The 19,620-nt window shown below is 40.2% G+C and overlaps 1 long non-coding RNA gene across 1 annotated transcript; it reads right to left on the bottom strand.

Moving 5' to 3' along the window:
- Positions 1-11,631: 11,631 nt before the first annotated feature.
- LOC143138389 (uncharacterized) lies at positions 11,632-15,413 on the bottom strand. The gene is made up of 4 exons (XR_012990192.1): positions 15,394-15,413; positions 14,107-14,174; positions 13,891-13,943; positions 11,632-11,807 (listed from the first exon to the last, which is right to left on the bottom strand). It is a non-coding gene; the product is annotated as an uncharacterized LOC143138389 (long non-coding RNA).
- Between the last annotated feature and the right edge of the window lie 4,207 nt (positions 15,414-19,620).

Below are 19,620 nucleotides of genomic sequence, written 5' to 3'. Positions count from 1 at the left end.
GCTACATATGATGTGCTCCCATCTCCCAAGAATTTAAGTCAATGGTTTGGTGAGGATGATAAATGCATACTTTGCTCGTGTGTGGGCAGTCTCCACCATATCCTATCAGGATGCAAGGTAAGTCTCACCCAGGGGCGGTATACGTGGCATCATAACCAGGTATTGATTTGTGTGGCAGCGGCAATAGAGGATAAAACAAGAGAAGTCAATTCATTAGCAGCTAGTAAAGGGGTAAGGCAAATTAACTTTGTACGTCAGGGGGATAAACCTTGTTCCGCGAAGGCCAGGTGTAAAACCGGCCAGTTGAAAAATGGGGCGGGCTGGGAAATGAAGGTTGATCTTGGCCAGCAGATGGCGGTACCTCCACATATAGTGAGTACTAAGCTACGTCCCGACGTAATTCTATGGTCGGATTCAGAGAAGATAGTTTACTTCATTGAACTCACTGTTCCTTGGGAAGACAGAGTGGAAGTGGCCAATGAGCTGAAGAGAGCTAAATATACTGAAATAGCAGAGGAGGCAGCTAAGCGAGGTTGGAGTGCACGATTAAGGCCTATTGAAATCGGTGCACGTGGGTTTGTGGCCAGATCTGCTATTGGCTTGCTGTCTGAATTGGGCATTTGTGGTCGAAGTCTAAGGCAGGTGGTTAGTAACATGGTCTTTAGCAGCAGAACGGGCAAGCGAATGGTTGTGGGTAAGGAGAAGTTACCCTTCCTGGGGCGCAAGCTAAGGTAAGCTAACTGGCTCATTTGTTTTGGTCGTGGGTAAGAAGTTACCCTTCCTGGGGCGCAAGCTAAGGTAAGCTAACTGGCTCATTTGTTTTGTGTTTGTGATGGACTGTGCCTAGGTTGATGGTACTTGGCTAAGGTTCTTTATGGTTTATGGTTCAGTCCACATCAACGGGACGGACCGACCTAGCCAACTTAGACCATGCCTAGGTTGGTTAAGGGTATTTGGATGCTTCTTGTGGTAATATGGGGCAGCATGGGGCGTAAGCTAATGTCGTAGCCTTTACTCCACCAATGACAGGTTCGGACCTCTCGGAGACACAATACCAGACTGAGATAATAATTAGCAATGTTATTTTATTGTACAAAGAGCATGGTCCAACAACACACAATAACAGGACAGGCAGGCTGGTAGAATAGCTAAACCAGAACTGACATTCTCGGCACCCCTCCTCCCAAGGCCCAGGTTGAACAGACTACCACGGATAGCACAACCCCCAGTTGAGCCCAGAATAATAATAATAATAATAAACAGCGATTACAACTGATACTACACATATGACTGATGCAACCCAACAGTATACTTCACCCTGCCCAATACACATCAAAGAAATGCCCCCACTTCACTTTCAATGCATTCACACATGGGATCAGTTTCCCCACAGTAAATAAAGGCCACAACACCCAATAGAGATCACAGCAAGCAATAGAGATAACAGCAAGCAATAGAGATCACAACACGCCACACATTAGATAACATATCACATCGTATGTCCAGCAATCAGTTCGCACTCAGCATAACAAAGTCAAATAATTCCTCCCATTAACAATTTCACAGTTGTGCAAGACTGGAGGAAGCCACGGGCAGTTCAATGGATGGAGAGAGGGCTTACCGCGATTCTGTCCATGCCCACCGCTGAAGCTGCACGCTGTTGAAACCACGCACACACATAGAGTATCGTTGGTCGGCGGCTTTCCCCCTCGCCGACCAAAAAACAAAAAAACAAAATCAACGTGTCCAACAAGGGAAGAGCCGCGCCGAGCTTTGACCAAAGGCAGCGAATCCAATTGCCAGCGCCGCCACGCTCACTAGCTTGCTCCACAGATACGCTCTGATGTAAACAATGCGGCCCGTTCTCCCCTGGTCAGCCGTCGCTCCCTCTCCGTCTCCAATCACACCTCGAAGCAGACAAAAAGAACAGCACTCACAAACATGCAGAGCAAAGGCCAGCCCACTCATTCATAATAAGGGAGAATGGGTTACTTTCCTTTTGCTGGAGTTTAACATGCATCTCCTCCGATAGCTGTTCCCCTCCGTTCAGGCAACGCGATTCCAACGTAGCGATCTCCCTTTGGAACAGGAACAACTTTCAAGGCCCAAACAGCTAAACCCTGGCCCATTCACACAAATTAGAGTAGCAGTAATAACTTCCCTTGAGTCGGCGTGTAACACGCATTCTCTCAGCCAGCACGCAGTAAACCAGTCTCGTTCCACTCAGCTGTGCCTCCAGACACGCGTCATCAGGTAAGCCACTCTGCCGCTCCCGACCTCCGCTGCCCTATAAAAAGCATTTCCCTCCCAATTGCTTCAATAAGCAATCAACCCGTGAGTCCCCCAGTCCAATCAGCCAATTCAACCCATTACGGCGGAATAGTCCACAGCAGTCCAGGGCCGACGTGACAGTCAATTGGAACAGACACACCCACTCCAAACTAGAGACATAACCAAGCATCACATAATATTCAAAACTTATACAATAAATCATGCCCGACTGTGACACTAACTGCTAACTGCTGGCTAATTTGTTTTGTGTTTGGGATGGGCTGTGCCTAGGGTGATGGTTGGTTGGCCAAGGTTTTTATGGTTATGGTTCAGTCCACATCAACGGGACGGACCAACCTACCAACCTAGCCAACCTTGACCATGCCTGGGCTGGTTAAGAGTATTTTGGGTATTGGATATTTCAATGTGGTAATATGGTGGCAGCATGGAGGGGAGTGTCTCCAGGACGCTGGTTTCACTGTTAAGCCTTCATGAGGTGTCGTGGGCCTAACTTAACGAAACATCGGTGAATGAGGGTGCCCACTTGATAACCCCAATGACATGCCGCAGAGGAGGCTCTTTCATTGAGGAAAGGGAGGAACACCCTCCCTAAAATTTCAGAGAAAAATAAAAAATATATAAAGTGAATTACTATTCTGATAAATTACTGTTAATATATTACTATTTGAACACTTTAAATGAACAAAATCGTTCCCCTAGGTCAAAATGCCAACAGCACCCCCTATCGCAATTGAAAATTACTGTATGGAGGAGCTTCCTCCTCAAGCCCCTCATTGAAGTCCATTATAAACGCCTCGGACCCCAGCGGCTCGTGAATCACGTCGTTTTCAATGGCCAAGGGAGGTAGCTCCTCCGTACAGTAATTTTCAATTGCGATAGGGGGTGCTGTTTTTAGCGGCAACGGTGAACTAATGAGCTGCTCTGCAAGCAAGAACGTTATCTGCAGCCAGTCATACAACTAAGAATCTTGTGTTGAACGGAAAGCTTGTTTTTTTGCTCCTGAAATAAACAGTACAATGGAATCAGAGGACAAAGTCCATCTTTTATACATTCAAATACAGTGCAAAAGTTAGGATCAAAGCAGGAAGACCAAAAATGAAGGATGGTAAAGGCTAGTGTAGGCTACTGAATGCTACGTAGGCTAGTATGACAAATAGCCTACTCGTGACTAACTGGTAACGTTAGCACTGGTCTGTCACAAACGTGGACAGTTCAGGGATTTGGTGATAAAAACATTTTCGGATAGTTATAGGTTGTTATAATCATCCAAGTTATGCCTCAACTAAACAATTGTTAAATTATGTTCTTGTTGTTAATATGCTCTTGTTTTCACCGTTCTAACTGTATCTTTGGATGGTTACATTGTTAATGAATGTTTCAGACCATGATGCATTCCTTTAATGACGTCTTCAATAACATTTGCCTTTCGATATACATTCCCACTTAGCTATAACAACCTGTCTTTAAATAATAGCAATTTGGCTTTAAAAACATTAGCATGTTACAAATAACCACTTTTAAGGTCTATTTTTAATGGTCAATAGTTACATGGTTTTATAAAACAAGTGTCTATTTTTAGTATTATAGACTTTTTTGCAAATGTATTACATTGAGCAAAACCTCCAGACTTTTCATAATTTTGCACATCAGGAAAACAGTGTTTCATAACTAGACCTACATATCTTCCCTGGCTTCCTAGACCTAAATTCTCATTTATTTACATTTACATTTATTAATTTAGCACTATTATCCAAAGTGACTTGTATATTTAAATTATATTACAAAGTCTATTGTCCCTGGAGGAGTTTGGGGTTAAGTGCCTTGCTCAAATGCACAATGGTGGAAGCCAAGAATTGAACCCACAACTTTTCTGGCTAGTGCATGCTAGCCTAGCTCCTTAGGTCAGACCCCCCCCCTAAGAATGTCAGAACAGCATTTATTGCACAACATTGCCAGTTAAAATGCTACATAGTACATTCTGCTGCTATAAATGTGTCTAGGTAGGTGGCCTATATATTCGTTCACATATGCCACCAACACCATCACAAACTTACATTTGCCACTAACACCAATCAAGCGGACATTTTTTCCTCCGTTATTTTTTTAACCACCGGCCGCCACTGACATGCCGCATACTATATAGGCTACTGCTGTTGGATAGGCCATTTGTATTGTGCTTGTGACCATTTGTTGGCGGATTTGTAGGTAGTGTGCTTTTTAAAGTTAAACTTGAGCAGGGGCTTCTGAAAGTGTGTTTACCTTGGATTTTGGCACAAGGGATTTTAACATCTAATCCTGTGTATTAATGTAAGGTAAAATCGATTGTCATTTCCAAGGAGATGAACTCCAGTCCATAGCCTAGGTGTCCATTCTCATTTTATCTTGAATAAATTATTGTGCCCTTTTGAAATTAGTTTGGCACAGATCCTGTGTTGTTTTTATATTATGCACAAGAGGGTCTGATGTAGCTAAGCCTACATAACATCAGTGAAACCTGTGGAAACATAAAAAGAGCCAAGTAGCCTAGGCTAAATAGCAGGCCTACATGCTAGTATTTGAATTTGTTTTTAATTGGTTAGTATTGTTTTTACATTCATCAGATTCTTGTAGGTTACCGCTCTGTAGTTCTTCTGTGGTAGGCTAGTATGTTTTTTTCATAGTAGCCTATGCTCCTTAATCACATTAAAGATTGCTCAGGTTTCACATATCTCTAGACAATTGTGTTGATTTGACACTGACTACCATAGACTATAATTGGTTTCTGTTTATACAGTAGGCCTAGAGAGGGTTGGATCTTACCTCCAGGTCTTATGAAATCTAAAAATAAACCAAATCAATGTCATGAACAGTGTTGCCACAGTTACCTTGAAAAAGTAATCTGATTACTGATTACTCCTTTAAAAAGTAACTTAGTTACTTTACTGATTACTTGATTTTAAAAGTAACTATGTTAGATTACAAGTTACTTTATTAGTTACTTTCAGCAGCTGCCGACAACACCCCCAACGCCTCAACATAAAAATGATAACCGGTTTTGCCAATACTCACTATACTGGAAGTGCATTTTAACAGCAATGTATAGCAGACATCCCAACCTAACCTACTTAGATACTGAAATTCAGATGTTTGTTCAATAATGTCTAAGTACACCAAATAAGGAAGGCCTATTGATAGAAATTGTTATAGTAAAATATGTAGATTTTTTTTCATGTAGCCTTGGCAACTAGCCATCTTGTAGCCTATAGGCCTGAGTAATATGCAAATGAAATTACACTTGTTAAACTCACCTCAACAAGTCTTTTGCAATCTTTTAACCCGCCGTGAGCAATGCTAAAGTTGCTGTTACAAACAGTGCAGTGTGCAAGACTATCATTATGTTTTAATCTTTTAAGACAATTGGGTACACTTTTGTGTAGTCTGATGTGAAATGGGTCTTAAATCTTCATTTTTGAGGGGCACTGACGCTGCCATGACGCTTCTGTTCCTAGATACACTGACTGAACTGATTAATTATGTTTGGGAGAAAAGAGATATAAGCACTTACACTGAAAACTGATTGGTTGATTTAGCAAAACAGACCAGGATGCTCTCTGTCTTGGATGCGCTTCAGGCACAAACGCACCACTCCTCTCTCTCTCCCTCTCCGTTGTGTGCACATTAAGATATGCACACGCGATTTGAAGCAAAGATTCTAGAATCTTTGATTTGAAGTCCGGTCTGGCTTGCGTGCTCTTTTTCGCTCTAGGTTCCGGGAGATTTTATGTAATTTGCGGGCGTCAGGAAGCCGCTATCAATATGTGGGAGACTCCCAAAACTTCGGGAGACTTGGGATGTCTAGCTAGACAGCACTTTGTCGCCAGCACAGAATGTACAATGTACCTTAATGTTGTCATGTTTAGCTGACACAAACTCAAAGTAATGACTGATGAAATGTGCATCTCTCTCTCTCTCCCTCCATTGTTGCTTTCGTTTGTGTCGCTGCACGTGAATTGTCCTCATGCTGAAAACGTGAGCATAGCCTACGTACATGACATTAATCCCCAAGACAAGAAGAAAGCAAAAAATATATCTTTTTATTAAGGAAAATTACAAAAAAGTAACGCACAGTAACTTAGATAAGTAACTTTAATCTGATTACTGGTTTGTAAATAGTAGCGCGTTAGATTACTCGTTACTGAAAAAAGTGGTAAAAATAGACTAACGCGTTACTAAGTAACGCGTTACTGGCATCACTGGTCATGAAATAGGCAATAGGCTTCTTATAAGGTATTACTTTTACTAATTAGAATGGTATTTCAGTGCACTTAACTTCTAACTTTTGAGAGTTGATCAAAACAGTTATCTTTTGGATATATAATAACAATGAGATATTCTGTAGCCTACTGATTATCAGTTTGTCGCATGTTTAGACCTTTTATGTGTGTTGCACAACACATGTTGCACTTGGCGATCACGATGGGGATTGATATGGTAGTGGATGATGGTCATAGATGAAGTGAAGGAGCAGTACCCCCCAATTATGGTGGGGTAATTCGCACTCTGGGTAGATGATGTTTAATATAGTTGGAATGACTGTACTAGGTAGATGAGGTTTAATACAGTTGGAATGACTGAACAGTTAAATAGGTGGATAGTTTAAAAGGTTAAATTATTTACTAGGTAGATGATGTTTAATACAGTTGGAATGACTGAACTAGGTAGATGAGGTTTAATATAGTTGGAATGACTGAACAGTTAAATAGGTGGATGGTTGAAAAGGTTAAATTATTTGCTAGGTAGATGAGATTTAATATAGTTGGAATGACTGAACTAGGTAGATGAGGTTTAATATACCGTATTTTCCGGACTATAAGTCGCACTTTTTTTCATACACTGAAAAAAAAAGTTCCTTGGATTTACATGATTTTAATGTGTACATCGGTCCCACATGATTAAAATGTGTCCAACTGACACAATTTTTACACTTTGGTTTTAGTTAATCCTTGCTTGTAAAACCTACACATTGCAATCACATTGTACTACATAAAAAAATCATGTTGAATGAAGATATTACCTTCATATTTATGTAATACCAATTTATTGTGTAATGTTAAAGTAATTTTATTATGTCAATGGAAGTAGATTTAAATGATACTTCCAACTTGAATTCTTTATGTTAATAAAAATTAAACTTTTTAAAAGTTTTACATCTTTGTATTTAAATGAGTCAGTCAGTTTGTCATTCATTTTTTTTTTTATTGAAAGCTACATGAGAAAACACACATGGCTTTTTATACAATACTTTACAAATACAAAAAAGTGCAGCAGACATCCTACACAGGAAGAGAGGAGTGAGAGGAAGAAAAGGGGATAGAAAGAGCGAGAAGAGGATAGAAAGAGCAAGAAGAGTGAGAGGGGGAGAGAAAGAGAAGTGTGAGAGGGGGAGAGAAAGAGAAGGGGAGAGAAAAGGAGATAGAAAGAGAAAGAGAGAAGAGTGAGAGGGGGAAGAGAAGGGGAGAGAAAGAGAGAAGAGTGAGAGGGTGAGAAAGAGTGAGAGGGGGAGAGAAAGAGAGAAGAGGAAGAGTGAGAGGGGGAGAGAAAGAGAGAAGAGGAAGAGTGAGAGGGGGAGAGAAAGAGAGAGAAGAGGAAGAGAAGGGGAGAGAAAGAGAGAGAAGAGTGAGCGATCAGGACTGAACACAAGTGGACCAGATTCAGACATCTCTGTTCTGACCTATTTTAACCTGGTTTAGAATCGAGAATTCCTGGTGGTCTATGCCGTGTGCCAAACATGGTGGCAAAAATGGCACTTGAGTTATGTGGGTGGTTGTGAGGTGCTAGAGTGTGTGTGTGTGTTTGTTAGTTAGTGTGTGTTGGTGGGACAGAGAAAATGAGAGAGATGAACAAGAGAAGAGACCAAAAGGTGAGATTTGTGTAGAAGTCCTTTGCACGTCCAAAAAAAAGAAGAGAAAAAAAATGAAAAGCCGTTCATTGAAACACCAACAACTACACCCTACACAGGGCTATGCAAGAACAATCAATATGAAGATTCCCAAATGGGGAATAGATGTATATGATCAAAAGAAAAAGATGCCATGACCCTCGGTCCCTCTGCCTCAGACATCAATTAGCTTTAAAAGTTAAATTCAATTTTACCACTGTTATTAACTCTTCAACAACATAATGCCATGGCAACATACAATGGCAACAAACATCATAATGCCATGATCCTTGGTCACTCTGCATCAGACATCGATTAGTTTTAAAAGTTCAATTCAATTTTACCACTGTTACTAACTCTTCAACAACATAACATGTGATCGCCAACACAGGATTATTAAAGAAAAGACAAAGAGAAAATGAAAAGTCTGTCATCAACAGTCAGCAACTTACACCCTACACAGGGTGACAAAAGAACTGATGGATTTGTCATCCAAATGAAAAAAAAAAAAAAAAAAAAAAAAAAAAAAGATGACATGACCCGTGGCCATGATTGTACTTTAAGGTTTCACTACAGTTAAAGCAGTAGTTTGTGTTCGAAGACAAAAAGAAAATGAAACCCTTTACTGAAACAACCTGTTCTTCAATACAGCAACTTTGTTGGAGAGTTTTCCTTCATCAAGCTCCATGATGATCTTTTGTAATGCCTCAAAAGTGTATCTTAGGTCAGGCGGGTACATGAGGTTAAGGGCATACATCAGACCCAACATCATCGTGACGGCTAATGGTATGCTATCCAGATCGGTCAAAACCTTGATTCCTTCAAGTACCACCCCAATGTCCTCCGGTTCACTTGATTCATGTTCTCTCATAACATAAATCCCAACAGTTGTGTCTTCAATGGAGTCAGTGACATCTACTTCATCCATGCCCTGAATAAGACAGACAAATGCACATAACAGTAACAAAATTAGACCCCTTAACCAAGCCCTATTGAGAAATGAATATGTGAAAATAGGCAGGAATAATGGCAATATAAACCTAGACAGGTTAAAGAGGATCTGGGAAAACACACCACATGGTGAAATTTCATCAACTTATGATTCTGATATCATACTAGCAACATCCAAGATTTTGCAAGGATAATATCAAAATCTTACGTTTGTGAAATTTCATGAGGGCTGAAATCAAGGATTTTAGATTTCACCATGTTATTTGTTTTCCTAGATCAAGTTCAAGTTTATTATTATGTACTCATAAATAAGCATTTATCAGCATTGGAATTCCTTGTGCTCAAGTGTCCATTCAACTTCAAGAAAAAAAAAATACTATAAAAAATAGGATGGAGAGAGAGGGAGAAAGAGGGTAAAACAAAATCCAAAAAACTAAGTGCCACTATGTGGGGATTTCCAAGGACGGTTGATTCCGTGGAAATGCATGGATTCCAGTTGCTTCCAGTAGCTGCAACTGGAATCCATGCATTTCCACGGAATTATTTTTGGAATCTGATCCCTTATCATACCTGTTCATTCGTACTCGTCGCTCGACTTATCGTGACTAAATTCAAGATGGCGGCGAATGGTAAACTTCCTGAAGCTACTGTCTGTATAAATTGTCTTGAAAATAAAAAAAATTAAAAAAGCACTGGTAGTTTAAGTTCTCAATGTCTCGTTTTAAATGTCAGGGCCCTCGGAAGTCTACCAATGAAGTGTGGAGCTACTTTGAGCCTCGTATATTGTGTAAAACAGTGATTTATTTGCATGGCTAGGCCAATGCCCGAGGCTCCCCCATTGAAAACTGGCTAACTAGCGCCAGATTTCGGAGTGCAGGGGCCGAGATGAGCTATGAGACAAAAAGTTCACACTCGGTATCATGTTTCAACACACTTTAGGTCAATATCACACCGAACTTCTCCTTTAAGTAATACAATAAGTGGAGTGTTGAGAAAAGCACCAATTCATGTACATACCACATATTCCTGGACAAGATTTTGAGGATCTTCCCCCATGTACATACAAAGTCCCTTCAGGAGACACTCCCGGCCAGCATCTATATCACACTGAAATAAAAACATTCTTGATTAGCATGTTATTCCAACTTTTATAAGTCAACCACTGCTGGAACCTATTATGGAAAAAGAAAGAAAGTTAATATCAATATCAACATGATCCAAAATCCCTTGTAAGGTTTGCATGATTAAGACCCTGTATCACTCACATCAGTCATTTTCTCAATGATTGCATGGAGACCTTTCCCAATTTGTCCCCCTCTCTTTCGGAACAGCTTAATCAGATTGTCAGAGTGAAGGTCTATCTGGGACAGGAACTTCGATTGGAGTGGGACAGTTGTAATTCTTTTAAATTCCGCGTTGATCTGAAATAAGATAATTGGCAGGAAGGAAACCAAATTTGAAAGATATACTTCATCATCACCTTCATACACATACCACAGATCCAAGACAACACATACACGTACCGCACCAAACATCTGGCATAATAGCCGTTTATCAGTGTACACAAGAGATTCATTTTATCAATGATATATTTAGAAATAAATAATCACACTAACTTCTGTGACTTCAAATAGTGCAGGCCACCTTGCCATAAAGTCTGCCACCATTGGTGTGTCACGTACAACTTCCTGTCTTCGAAGAGCAAATGTCTTTTCCATCTGAACTCTCACAGCTTCTCTGTTGTTCTTTCTCTTACTGTCTAGCAGTAGAGCTATTCTTGTGGCATCCAAACTCTCCTCAGTTTCAGAAGCAGGATACGCTGGACAAAAATTGACTTCCGCCCTTTTGGCTTTCTTCACACCGAAGGCTGGACACTGCCTTCCTTCGGGTTTGTTTTTCAACGCATTTACAGTCACTTCTGGGCAGCCAATCTTTTTTAATTGTGTACGGTAATTGGATACTTTATATTTTACACTGGTCTTCCATCCACCATACCCGGTGTCCGATCCTTTCTCAGCCAAGCACGGATGCCTCTTTATGAGAGACTGGGCTACCTGATCTGCCTGCTTACCAGTGATGTATATCTTATATTTCACAATTTCCTGCAGAATACCATCAAGTATATCAGACTTCAATTTTGGATCAGGACTGAATGGAGTGCCATCTTTGATGTAAGCTACAGCTGCCTGTGAGAGTTTGAGCTCTGCGTCATAAGAAAACCTCGGTACTTGAAAAACTGCAGGCCAAGATGTCCGCGAGCTTATTGACTCGTTAGAAGACAACACATCTGAAGATAACACATTTGTATCCACAGACAGGGACGAAGCCACACTTATAGAAGGACTGACTGCTTGGATGGTAACAGGACTCTCATCTCGCTGCATGAGGGGCCAGGACGAATCAATTACCTTAAGTGTGCCTTTATCCTCCACTTCTGAAACAGAAGTGAGGTTAAGGAATTCGCCCCCAAATACTGAATCTTTAAACAGAAGACTGAAATGTCCCTGAAGTTTACACTGTCTCTTCACTTCTGTTTTTAGATCTTCAATGCATGCAGGAAGTCCTGTTAGGGTTAGTCTCTGAGAACTGCCATCAGGCAAGATTATCTTCATTATGAATGTAGTCCCCATCTTCAAAGATGTTTAGTCTGTGTACACACACAAAATATTCAGCTGTTAGACATACATAGAAACTCTAACAGGCCTTTTTTACCCAATATTGCACTGTGCCTACTTCAGAGGGCACTGTTCCCACCTTTTTTGGGGCAGGTGCTTGACCTCTTTAGAAAGTGGAGACTCTAGTTTCTTAGGAAACAATCAGAATTGCTGAGTGAAGTACTCACACAGACTCAGAGGCTAGAATATAGTTTTTTTCTTTCTGCCGGATAACAAGAATCTCTCAACTGACCACATTTTAGCCCTCTAGGTCACTTGATATGACTTTAGAAACACAACTGAGCCCTACCACCAGGTCTTGTAAAGCTGTGTTTTGTAAAATGCCCTATGGAAACTCCCCATAGGACTTTTGGTTACCCAAAATGCATACTGACAATAAAAGCCTTACTACTGTTTTTGCATTTTCTTTGTTGGTTCAATGGGTGTGTAGGTGATGGACTATAAATCTGCACAACCAATATTTCAAAACCCAATATGCTGCATCTACTTATTGCTAAGGATACACACTGCAGCTAGAAGGTAGGGAAGCACCAAAGGCAGAGGAGGGCATTTCTGATACAATTTAATTGAGACATAGTAAGATTAATCTGAAAATGTAAAGCACTATACAGATTGTACATGAAAAAGGTCATCATGTATGGATTCCCAAGAGTCCAAGCTTTAAAATGGTGTAGAACATTACTATGCTACATAGCAATATGGCGCATACAATATTGGAGTCACCTGCCTTGACTAGCATATGAACTTAAGAGTTGAAGCTGCTATAGCTGCAAAGGGTGGAGCATCATATTAAACCCTATGGATTAAGAATGGGATTTCACTTAAGTTCATATGCAAGTCAAGACAGGTGATCCAATACTATTGGCAATATTATGTACATGAGATTAGAACCATTATTAATAAATACAAAGTTTGTTAGTGCACCTTTTATTATTATATGCCTTTTCAGAGTCACCATTCGAGCTGATCCAATCCTGTAGTCAACTAGTGGATAACTGTCAAGGAGCTCACCAAGTGCAACGAGACTAAATGTTCTTGTGGGTGTCGGGCTGAGATGGAAAGCTCTATAATGTTCAGAATACCAACCACAGAGCTCTTTGACAATGTAGAATACACAGTCGTGTATAATGACGATTTGGTCAATTTCACTAAACTCAGGCAATCCGCCTACTTCTCTGTGGGCCAGTATCATTCCCTTCCTATAAGTTATGCCTTTGGTTGTCACACACTGCGAAAGATGAACTTCAGATATGTCAGGAAATTTTTGTCTAATGATCCGTGCCATCTCCTCTTTGAGTAAGTCTACCGGTAGAGTGGACACACTTGAGACCTCCAGTTCAGGCTTGCTCAGACATGGAGCGCTAAGGTGGTAAGCAATCATCATTTGATGCTTTGAGGCTAACGAGAGGGGCACATTCTTAAAACAACTTGTGTGCCTGATAACCTGCTTAAAAAAGCTGTGCTTAGCCTCAAAGCGCATCGTCCACTGCCCAACAACTGGACCAAACAGCCTGATCATCTGGGGGTAGTGCTCCAAAAAGTGGTGTTTCGGCCGCAACCTGACGTCGGGGAACAACTCTTGATACCTTTGTCGGTGCTCTATGATTTTACTTTCTAAAAAAGCCAAAGAGTCATCAGTATGTACAGGGGCCACAACCAGCTCTGTGATGTCCTTAAGGTCCATGAGAATGAGCCAGGCAGGTTCATACTCAGGCACAAGAGATGCAATCAAAAAAGGCAAGAATCGGAGCAAGCTCCAGTTTTCATGAGCATTTCCTCCCACAGTTTTGGTTTTGGAGAAACTTTGAGAGACCACATGAGGTTTGTTTGTCTTGTCAGCCCATTTATAGGGAAACTTTAAAATTGCATGGTTTAAGTCAGTTAATGTGAAAAACCTTTTAGATATAAGAACTGCTAAGCAACGAGCAAGCTCGACAGGGATTACACCCTCCAAAACATCATGGGCAAGGTCAGGTGGATAGCCAAAGATTACATGAAAATGAGACAGATATTTAGTAAAGGTGCATAACCGTTTCATACCACAACAAGCTGTACCTGTGTCTTCAACTTGTTTGACATGGGCCTGATGAAGTTCCTTGGTTCTCAACCTGAAAGCACCAGATGCAACAGAATGTAGCTGAATGTCATTGCTCTTTCCTGTGCAAAACCTGCAATAGTATTCCACTGAAAAACTCTCCATAAATCCAGCAATGCTGTGCGCTCCCAAGTTGTCAGCTACTACACTAAATATGGTGCCTTTAACAGACTCACCTAGCAGTGGGACATAAACACCCAGCTCCTCCAGAGTTTTCAGGTCTTGGAGAAAAGGTTCTAAGATCCTGTCATAACCATAGATTTTAACATGATCAGTTTTACACAAAACAGCCAAGTAGATGGATGATAATGATGAATGAGACCCTGGAGGCAAGTTGCCCAATACCCAATAAACAGCACAAAGTTTATGCTTCTTTCGTGAGGTGCCAAGGGGGTTACAGACCTCAAAGTCATCTACATAACACTGTAGGATTATCCTTGGCTTTTCCCCAGAAAAAAAAGGATTGTCCTTGAAGAGGGAACCATCTTTTGAGCACTTGTAGGAAACTCCAGACTGTGTGTCATCTTGTCTTTCATGACCCTCAACTATCTGATCAATGACCTCTTGTCTACTCAACAGCTGCTGTAAGGACTTAAGTATGGGTACATATTGGAAACTATGTTTGCTTTTAGCATCCAGGACGTATTCAACTGGTTGTACGACACCAAAATTCTCCTTGTAATAAAGCTTCCGCAAATATGCAGTGCTTAAAGGGCCACCTTTCTGTATGGACCTTTGCACAGGACTGCCAGAACAAATTGCATCAACTGTTTCTCTAATTACAAGATCATCGACAGGAAGATTTCTCTGATGAAAGATGTCGCTAACAACCTCACAAGAAAATGAGACAGGAGCAGAAGAAATCAAGTGATGGAGTTCCTCTAAAAATACATCAACAGCTGTGCTTGGGACATGAACCAAATGCTCCAACTTTAGCAGAGCAGCAGCAAATCTTTGCTCTATGATTGCCTGCAAGTCCTTACTGTCAGACCAACTACTTGAAGGAGTGGCAGCATCCAACTGTTCTACATTCTCCTGGCTATTTGCCTCCAATTCATCAACAGATGCAGATTCTGTAGTTATTACTATTCCAGGTTTAAAATCAACCAATGAGTGATGGCAGTGTTTTCGGTTCTTGTGTGATTTAAACGTGCAATAAACGTTTGTTTTAAAGTCACAGTCAAGAAACACACAACTGACAGTCTCATTTCTTTTGAGGTGAGTATTTACATGAGCAAAATAATCCCTCTCTGATCCCAAATCATTACAAGTACAAAGATGGCAACTGAATATAGCGTGCTCTTTGCTAGTGACCCCTGTGGAGTGAATTTTACTTTGGTGGACAATAAGGGCATTCCATGTTCTAAATGTGCAAGGACAGTGTGGGTATGTACAGGGAAAGCGAGCACTACGTCCAAAATGTGGATGCTTAAGCTTGTAGTGATTTAAGAGTGTGGACCTACTTGACACTTTTTCTTTGCATCCCTTACAGCTCCACATTTCCACCACCTAACCCTGCAACAGATATTAAAAAAAATAATAGGCACATCATTAAAACTTCAACCTTAATAACAAACAAAGTGATAGGCTTACAATGTACTACCAAAATTCAAAGCATGAACATTTTCTATGACTTCCACATGAATTGTTACATTTTTAACACTAACATACATTTTTAAATCCTTATTTTGATTTGAATTTTATTTAGAATCAATACAACTGATGACAGTACTTACCATTGAATGTGTGTGCAATAACATGAACCTGGGAGAAAAAAAAAATCACATCAACTCTATTCATATGCATATAATTCATTAAAATGTTACAAAACAAATGCACTGATGGGCATTGATGTGGTGCTGAGTGAACTCTGGTCACTAAACAAGTTCGAGTTTAATTTCTTTAAGAAATATTTTGTGCACATTTTTTATTATTATTTTGCAACACAAACGAATCAAAATACTTTTATTTTATTGTGTATGGTGCAACTTCCTAGAACTATACTTTTTTAATGCTGATACATTCACATACTTCGTTCTGTCCACGTAGCTATGCTAGCAGTAAACGGGTTTCCTTTATTCTGTCCACGTGGCTATGCTAGCAGTAAAATGGTTTCCTTGCGTTTGTGCCATAGGCAGCCATTTGCTGGCAACACACGTGGCGCACGCACACATGCTAGGCTTTCATTAACATACAACTTTTTAAGCTTCATCATGCATGCATGCAATTATACCCTAACATTAACATTCTCCACGAAATTCCAAAGTACCAACAAACGGTGAAAAACAACCGTAATTTCATCTTACATAGATTAATATTGCCAATACCCCATTATGCTACAGTTAAAGTAGCATGAAAGTAAATTTCCTTACCACACTTAACGTTAACATTTGAGATAGCAAACGTAGCATTTCGTTAGCGGCAAAGTTAACTTTTTGAGGGAAATAAAACTTGTAGGCAAACATTATCCAACTATGGACAATATTTAGCTCTATGCTTTATTTATTAATTTTTCCAACCAACCAACGGTTGCACCTTTCTAGCTAGTGTTGGTTTAATGTTAGACTAACTTGGCTAAAAAAAAGCCGGGGGAAAAAATACATCAAGTCTTAACATTGCAACAGTTGTATACTGTAAGAAAACTGCTAAGAGATATGCTGTTTAATATAACATGATTAAAAGGTTGATAAACTTACCTTTCAGTAGGCTAACTCGATCCTCAATTTTTGTCTCCGATTTTCTCTCACTTGCTCCGTACTTGACAGTCACCAGTGATACGATATCCGATACGATATAGACATTCTCTGTATAGACTGACCACGCTTCGAACACTTCTTCTTCTACTACTGCATGTTTTTTAAAGACGCATTACTGCCACCTACTGCTCTGGAGTATGTCTGAACATGAAATTTTCACTTTCAATCAACGTGAGAAAAATGACTAGATCCAGCATTCAAAATTAACTCTTCAAATTTACTTAATTAAAACATGTTTGCAAACGGAATGTAAAACAATCGTGTTGCATATACCAGATTTTATAGTGTCAAATCGAAGACCCCCTATTTCCATTTTTTTCAGTGTAGTTTGGCTGGTCCTGCGACTTATAGTCAGGTGCGACTTATATATGAAAAAAATTATATAATTGAACATGTTTTTAAATGTTAATTTATATTAACTGACATGAACCCTACATGAAACATTATTGTCTACAGCCTTGAGAGAGCGCTCTCAAATGCACAAGTCGTGAAACACATGTGCATACTTAAATCCTCAAATTACTGCCGGGATTCTATTTATAGCTGGGCCTCAGATTCGGACAAATAAAAGCCAGTATAATTTTGTTTCAATTTAACTCATAAAATAGCTCTTCTTAATAATTTATATTGTTGGTTGGTTTAATATTGTTGCCAACGAAGTCATTGTCCTACACCATGAGTCTCCAACACATTGCTCTCAAGCTACCAGTAGCACGCAGCCCCAGGTTAACCTACATTTAAACACAATTGTTGCTGCCAGGCATCAGCCTACGAATTTTATAAAAAAGTAAATCATGCATAATTTTAAAAATAACTAAATTTAGGCTATCTTAGACCTCTTTGGCTATACGGAATAAGGTTTCCCTTGCAGCACAGCACACGTTCCATGAATGAATGAATTAATGAATGAAAGCGGATGCCTTATCTCGCAATAAGCGGATGGACATCCCGACACTCTTTCATACATGAAACTTAATAGTGACCCAATGCCATTGATAGCCTACCGCTATGCTGCTCCTATGTCTCACAGTAAAACGCAAGAAATTAAGGCCTATAGCTGACTCGAATAGGCAACAAGCCTACAAGATAGTCTGTCCCCTAAACATTCCTCACCCGTTATCTGGACATGCATGAAAACATTTGAAAACAAAACTCACTGCCATGTAATATTTGATCGCTGTTTTGCTACTAATTATCTTTCACAGAAAGTGAAAGTAGGCCTACTATGCGCTCCGTGTCTGTAGCTGTCTGTTCACGTCCGCAATCGATTATAACGTTCCTCAAATGGAGAACACATCCATGTTCTCTCGCGTTATATTATAGGCTGTCATGCTTCTGTGTTTGCGGTTCCTGATCGCTAAACGTTTGTTTTCCTTTCCTGTCGATAGCGGTTGATGTAGAAGCACGTAATAGGCTATAATAATTTGACTTTAGCGGTGACAAATCCTGCTGAGAGAGAGAGAGAGCAAAGAGAGAGAGGCACCCCCAAAGTGGTCCTGCGCGCGCGTGTGTGTGTCTCTGCATGGGGTTCAATTGAAGTCAGAGTTGGTCCGCTTTCAGGCCGCTCCATTATTAGATTAACGTCAGACAGCACTGTGTGGGAATTTCTCGCATTATGATGGCTAGCGTTGCGGGACTTTTATTAGTATGCTCAATACTTAGTAATAATTTATGCGCAATCCCGCGCTGAAATTTAGGCCCTGGTTTTAAATGCGCATCTTTTTTTCTCTCGCTCTCTCGGTGAGCATTTGTTCTGCTGCCAGGTTGTGCCAATACGCTATATCGTCCAAAATGCTTGATTGCATTGCATTCTCCACATTTTTAGCTAAAATTTCATGTACCACATCAGCATTTTTGTTCAGTGAATCTTTTGTAAATTGCTTTACAATAGCGTCGGGCACTTGTCAGCAGCCTTCGGCTTGCCTCTTGCCATTCACTCCTTCGTCTTCAAGATTCCCTGTAGAATTCTCAATATTTTTGGCCTCAATGTGTTCAGTTACATAGTCTGTCTGTTCTTAGTCTTGGATTTTGTGAAATACATTTCTAAATATCACCTTCTTGCTGCAGCTTCGGTCTGCACGTCCTTTTAAAACCGCATATTTTTCTCTCTCGAGCATTTAATCTGCTGCCGGCTTGTCTCTCCACATCGTCCAAAATGCTTGATTGCATTGCATTCTCCACATTTTTAGCTACATTTTCATGTACCATATAAGCATTTTTGTTCAGTGAATCTTTTGTAAATTGCTTTACAATTACCATCGGGCCTATATGCCTAGGCCTATTGCCTGGGTTGCCTCAGCTTCGGTCACGTCCTTTTAAAACCGTCTTTTTCTCTATCGTGAGCATTTAATCTGCTGCCAGCTTGTGACTCCACATCGCCCAAAATGCTTGATTGCATTGCATTCTCCACATTTTTAGCAAAATGTTCATGCATCATATCAGCATTTTTGTTCAGTGAATCTTTTGTGAATTGCTTTACAATTACCGTCGGGCCTATAGGCCTATCGCCTGGCTTGCTTCAGTCATGTCTAAAACTGCATCTTTTTCTATCTTGTGAGCATTTAATCTGCTGCCAGCCTGTGACTCCACATTGTCCAAAATGCTTGATTGCATTGTATTCTCCACATTTTAGATACATTTTGGTGTACCACATGGTATTTTCTTTCAGTGAATCTTTTGCTTTGCAATGACCCTCCTGCCCTCCTCTTGGCTGCCTTCACTCCTTCGTCTTCATTAACATTAATCTTTTTGGCCTCAATAATCCAGTTACATAGTCTCTGTTTTTGGTTTTGGATTTTGTGAAATACATTTCTAAATAAATGCGACTTATAGTCCGGTGCGACTTATATATGTTTTTTTCCTGTTCATGACGCATTTTTGGACTAATGCGACTTATACTCAGGAGCGACTTATAGTCCGGAAAATACATACGGT

Source organism: Alosa pseudoharengus, unplaced genomic scaffold (genome assembly GCF_046254945.1).
Source record: "Alosa pseudoharengus isolate Yale_2024_CS ecotype anadromous, Long Island Sound unplaced genomic scaffold, YU_APseudo_1.1 YU_APseudo_1.1_scf_21, whole genome shotgun sequence".
NCBI lineage: Eukaryota > Metazoa > Chordata > Actinopteri > Clupeiformes > Clupeidae > Alosa > Alosa pseudoharengus.
Note: the sequence above shows the minus strand (reverse complement) of the source record. Positions and strands in the feature narration are given on the sequence as shown.